The sequence below is a fragment of the Panthera tigris genome, chromosome F3 (assembly GCF_018350195.1).
Source record: "Panthera tigris isolate Pti1 chromosome F3, P.tigris_Pti1_mat1.1, whole genome shotgun sequence".
NCBI lineage: Eukaryota > Metazoa > Chordata > Mammalia > Carnivora > Felidae > Panthera > Panthera tigris.
In genome coordinates, this window is record NC_056678.1 from 7,619,084 (window position 1) to 7,625,587 (window position 6,504).

The window sequence follows — 6,504 nt, forward strand, 5'->3', positions numbered from 1 at the left end:
TACAACCTTCATTCATTAAGCCTCTGTTTACTGAATGACTACTTTGTGTGAGGTTTCATGCTAGCTACTAGAGAAACACTCCTAGTTCTCAAAGTGTACATTCTAGTAGTGGGGGAAAGATAATAAATCAGCAAAAAAAAAAAAATCAATTACCAATCTTGGTAAGTGTTATCAAAGAAGCAAACAGAGCAAAAGAGAATAATAATTTTGGACAAGCTAGTTTAGTTAGATCAAATTTCTCTTGACCTCCCTGAAGAAGCCATCTTTCACTGAGAACTGAAAAATAAGCTAGAATAAGCTAGTCAGAGCCAGGAATGAGTATTCTAGGCAGAGGGAAGAGAAAGCTTGGCTTGCTCTGGAAACAAAAAAAAGCTCCATAAATCAGGAGCAAACTGAACATGTAATGAGGTTGAAGAAGTTATTTTAACTATAAACAGAATTTAAATTTTATTCGAAGTCCCATGGGGAGCCATTGAAAAGATTTAAAGAGGGGAATGACATGATTATAACTGTGCCTTTCAGAGATCCCCCTAGAATTTCATCTAACAGCAATAGCAGACCAAGTAATTTAGACCAACTACCTGAACTATAAGTAAACAAACCCTTCAATTATCCTAGTCCTTAAATTTTTCTTACAAGTAAAATTCCAAAAGCTATTTCTGGGACACAACAAAACATAACCAGGCACATTAATACTCTCTCTCTCTCTCTCTCTCTCTCTCTCTCTCTCTCTCACACACACACACACACACACACACACACACACACACAAAGGGAAAAGAACCCCTGGAGCTTCAGATATCAGAACCACATCTCGCAGATTGTAACTACACTTAATATGTTGTCTAGGTAGATAATTTTAGCCAAGAACTAAAACAATAAAAAGGACATAGATTTGAAGAATAATCAAATAGAAACTTTTAAATTAGAAAATACGATAATGGTGGGCACCTGGGTGGCTCAGTCGGTTGAGTGTCCGACTTCAGCTCAGGTCATGATCTCATGGTTCATGGGTTTGAGCCCCGCGTTGGGCTCTCTGCTGACAGCTTGCTCTGAGCCTGGATCCTGCTTCAGATTCTGTGTCTCCTTCTCTCTCTGCCCCTCCCCCACTCATGCTCTGTCTGTCTCTCAAAAATAAATAAATGTAAAAAAAATTCGTAATAAAAAAAAAGAAAGAAAATACGATAACAGAAGTTTGAAAACTTGATGGATGGGGTTTAACAGCAGATTGCACATGGCTGAAGAAAGAAAAATAGGCTGGACCTTGAGTCAAAAGAACATCCAGAATGATACATAGGAGGACAAAAAGTACACACACACACACACACACACACACCACATCACAATAAAGCTGAAGTACAACAAAGTTAAAGAGAAAATCTTAAAAGAAGCTAGAGAAAAAATTCAGATTGCATTAAAAAGAGCAACCACCGTCACCTGACTTCCCAACTAAAAAAGTTGAGGCCAGAAGATAATGAAACAGCATCTTCAAAATGGTGGGAGAAAATAGCCACTAACCTAGGGCATATAATATACATCATGCAGTCATTGAAAACTAGGAAGAGGATCTTATGAACAATTTTATGCCAATGCCTTTGAAACTTGAATTAAAAGTAATAAATATGTACAGAAAAGTACCAACTTAAAAACAATGACATAAAAGGAAATAGAAAGGCTATATATTCCCGTAATGATTAAAGACATTGAATCCATAACTGAAGTTTGGTCCAGATAATTTCACTAAGGAATTTTGCCAAATATTTCAGGAGTAAATAATGTCAAATAATACACAAAGTCTCCCAGAAAACAAAAAAAGAGAACACTCTCAAACATGTATTTTGAAGCCAGCATAACTTTAATAGAAAAGCCCAGAGGGGACATTATGAGAATTTCAGAAATTTTTCAGAAAAATTTTGTTCATGAATGAAATGGAAAAGTCAGCAAACTAATTTAGTAACATATAAGAAGGGTAAATCATGACCAAGTTGTGTTTATTCTGTGAATGCATGCTTTTTTGCTATTAAAAAATAAATCAGTGTAATTCTCTGTATGGACAGAATGAAAGAAAACTACCATCCACGACTCCACAGGGAGAGGATTACCAGAAGCTCCACCCCTTCCCAGACCCTGACCTATGTGTCTCTTCCTTTAAATGCTTCTCCTTTGTATCCTTTCCCCCATAATAAACATGTCTGTGACTATTAATAGAGTTATGAGTCATTCCAGCAAAGTTTCAAACCTGTAGTTGCTTTTGGGAAACCCCTGAAATTGTGCTTGTCTTGGGAAGACTTAGCAGTCTGGAGGACTGTGTCTTTAAAAAAAAAAAATTTTTTTTTTAATGTTTATTTATTTTTGGAGAGAGAGACAGACTGCGAATGGGGGAGGTGCAGAGAGAGAGGGAGACACAGAATCCAAAGCAGGCTCCAGGCTCCGAGCTGTCAGCACAGAGCCGGGCTCAGGGCTCAAACTCACAGACAGCAAGATCATGACCTGAGCCAAAGCCAGATGCTTAACCGACTGAGCCACCCAGGTGCTCCTGGAGAATTGTCTTTAACCTCAAGTTTGACTAGCTCCACATCTTACTCACAAATTATACACTTGTGCATGTAGAAAAAAAGTATAACCTGACAAATTGTTAGATTAGCGAGTTTAGCAGGATCTATGGATTCATGGTCATAAAAATTCAATTGTGTCAGTACCATCAGCAAACAAAATTTAAAAATATCATTTTCAATAACATCAGATACTGTATATCATATACCTAGGAATAAATTTCACAAAAGCTAAGCAAGATGGCTCTGTAGGAAACTATAAATTTTTTTTTAATTTTTTAAAATGTTTATTTATATTTGAGAGAGAAAGAGAGAGAGAGCATGAGCAAGGGAGGGGCAAAGAAAGAGGGAGACACAGAATCCAAAGCAGGCTCTAGGATCTGAGCTGTCAGCACAGAGCCTGACATGGGGCTTAAACTCACGAACTGCGAGATCATGGCCTGAGCCAAAGTCAGATGCTAAACCAACTGAGCCATGCAGACACCCCAACTATAAATGTTTTTAAGGGAAATTGTAAATAATCTGAGTAAATTGAGAGATATATCACCTTCCTGGATTGAAACCGCAGCATTTTAGACCTGTTAACAATCCGCAAATTGATCTATAAATTCAATGTAATTGTAGCTTATGTCCCAAGCTTCTCTGTATATCTTGATCAGCTCATTTGTAAGTACACAGAGAAATATACAGCCAAAAATAAGCTAAAGCACACATGAAGAAGAATGGCATCAGAGACACTGTTCCACTTGATAGCAATATTCATTCAAATTTGGGCCAATCTATTGTTGGATGGATAAACAAATAAAATAATAGAAAAGCGCAAAAGGTCCTGTTGGTCACTTATATTAGGTCACTTATCTATTGACACTTGATTTATGACAAATGTGGCATGGCAGAGCAGTTGGGAGAGAACAGCTCTCTTTAATATGCGGCGCTGGAACAATCAAATGGCCATCTAGACCCTCTACTTCACTCCAAAAATCAATTCCAGACCCAAGGTTGAAAAGAAAAATTTTTGCAGAGTAATATAGGAGAATATCTTCAGACTCTCATGATGAGAAGATATTTTTTAAACAAAAGAAAAATACTAAAGGCAATGGATAAACAATTGAATCCATTAAAAGAAGGTACTTCTATTAATCAAAAGTAATCATTAAGAGAAAGAAAGGGTTTTGTTAGTTGATTTTATTTCTTAAATTCCAAATATGAGTGAAATCATATGGTATTTGTCTTTCCCTGTCTGACTTGTTTCACTTAGCATAATACCCTCTAGGTCCATCCACGTTGTTGCAAATGGCAAGATCTCATTCTTTTTTATGGCAGAGTTATATTCCAGTGTGTGTGTGTGTGTGTGTGTGTGTGTGTGTGTGTGTACACACATGTTCTTTATCCATTCATCTACGGGTGGACACTTGGGTTGTGGAATTTCAGAAACAAAACATTAACAAACAAGTAAAGACAAAAAGAGACAAACAGAAGAAGCAGACAAATACAGAGAATAAACTGGTAGTTGCCAGCAGGGCTGTGGGGGATTAAAATTAAACTTATAGTGATGAGCATGGAGTAAATGTATAGAGTCGTTAAATCATTATACTGTAAACCTGAAACTAATATAACACTGTATGTTAATACCTCAATAAAATAATAATTTTTTTTTCAAAAAATCTGGTATTTTTTTTTTTTAAAGAGAAAAGGCAAGTCCTCTGAATGAGAGAAAATAATTATACATAAGGAATTTTTGTGGTCAGTAACAGTCCCTACTTCCCAGGATGCGATTAAATAAATTAATACATGAAAAGCTTTTTGAAACACATTTGGGATATAGAAGCACCAATTACAAATAAGCAAGTAAACTAAGTAGCATAAAATAAGATTTAATGTGGAATCTGCTCAAAGAAATGGTCATCTTGTATAAAGGAGTTAGAATGACATTCCAGTTGGATATAAGAATACTAAAGTATACATTATGTATCAATTTATGTCCCTCTTTTCTTCTCAAATGTAGACCAGGTCCAGAGCAGGGAGCTGGATAAGACACAGCCCCCACCTTAAACCTAAAGCCTAGAAAAGAAGAGAATTTGTTTACTCATTTATTCACTTAACACACATTTGTTGGGTCTGTACTATGTGTCAGGTATTAGAGACATGAATCGCATTTTCAAGGAGTTTACATACCATACTTACATACATAAATAAGCACATAAGAATAGAGATGCTACGCTGAGGGGAGCACAGTGCAGCGGTGGGGGCAAGAACTAGTTATGATCCACCTGTTATGTAAATGGAGTGCCAGAGACTCTGAATTAATTCATTTTATTTCCATGCCACACTCGTACGAGTTAGAGAAATTAAGCGACCAAAACGTACCCTCTCCAGACTCCCTTGCAAGGAGGAATCTGAATGCAAATTAGATGCGCTCAGGAGGTGTGGAAGACAGAACTGGGTGGGGCCATCTTTTGCAACTTCTGGCCCTTTCTGAGGGCTTGTGGAAGGCAGTGGGAGGCAGTGGAAGGTTTCCCGGCAGCAGTGTCCCTGTACGTGTTCCTGTTTCCTGAGTGCTGAGAGGTTGTGGAGGCATCACCAGGTTGGTTATCTGGGACTGGATTTGGGTGCCTATTCTCCAGCTGCATGGTTGTGAGGAAACTGTAGAAGCAACAGCAGCTCCTACCGCCCACCTGAGCAGCATCCTCAGCAGTAGCGTCCCTTCTAGGGGGACAGTCACGTTTTGTTCTACAACGTTCCTGAAGACACACATGGAATCAACTCCTTCCAATAGTTTTGTTAGGACCTACTTCCCCATATTTAATCTCTTTCTACTTTCACAGACTTCTCTTTTCTGCACCGGGGCCAGGAATAGGACAAAGGGAAGCATGAGTTTTCATTTGCTAAAATTCATTGGAATAAAGAAGTTTACACACTTGTCATTATAACGGCTATGAAGATAATGTCTATTGTTCTAATTACCATTGTTTTTTAGGAAATACTACATGCGGCCATTGGCTCTACAGATGCACCACCAAAGGGAAAACAACTGGTGCAAAAACATATCTTTCCCAGAATACATCTCTATAGTATTTAGTATATAGAAATACATCTTTGTTATTGCAAAGAATACTTTATCCTTTGTTGAAATTGAGTCGTGAGGTGTGACAGATGTGTCAAAAATGCTCATGCTATGTACACCTCAGAGATTCCCGCATTAAAGGCTAAATTTCCTTAAACAGGTGAACTGATACAATCTCATACTTAATTTCAAGGATGAAATAGGTCAAATAGATAAATAGGACACACGCATACACACACACATCCCGCTGCTCTTTGTTTAAGGAATTCTAAGCATTACATTGGAAATTTTCCAGGAAGAAATCTGTTTCTTGAATTCCCAAGAGCTGAGAATAAAGTGAATTGGCATATGCTGATTCACCAACACATCTCCTTGAAGCAAACAGTCCCCTGAGCATAATAAGAAACCATCCAGGTAGAATTTACACCGAAGCCTTCTAATCAGGGAAAAACATACTTCATCAGTTAACAAGGTACTGGTGTCTCATGTTTGCCACAGAACTTGCTCAGATGTGGAGAGTCCTTTTAGTGTCTATTTCTTCCCCTTCTTCCTGTGTCCCTGGGGCAGGATTCAGGAGAGAAAAATAAAGCACTGACCTTGTACACAGAAGGCTCTCAAAGAACGTGAGCCATGACCAAAACATAAGCCAGCCAGTGACTTCTCTGGAAGGACAGGAATGGCCACCATTTATTGAACCCTCAGGAAGTCTAGTCTGCACCAGCACTCAGAGATACTGTACTCATTCAATTCTCAGAGAAACCCTGCTGACTGGCTTCTACTGCTAGTCCCAGTTTGTGGATAAGGTAACATAGGCTCAGAAAGTGATTTTTGCTCAAAGTCACATAACCTAAAGGTTAGAGCCAAGAACGTAAATGAGGGTTGACTACC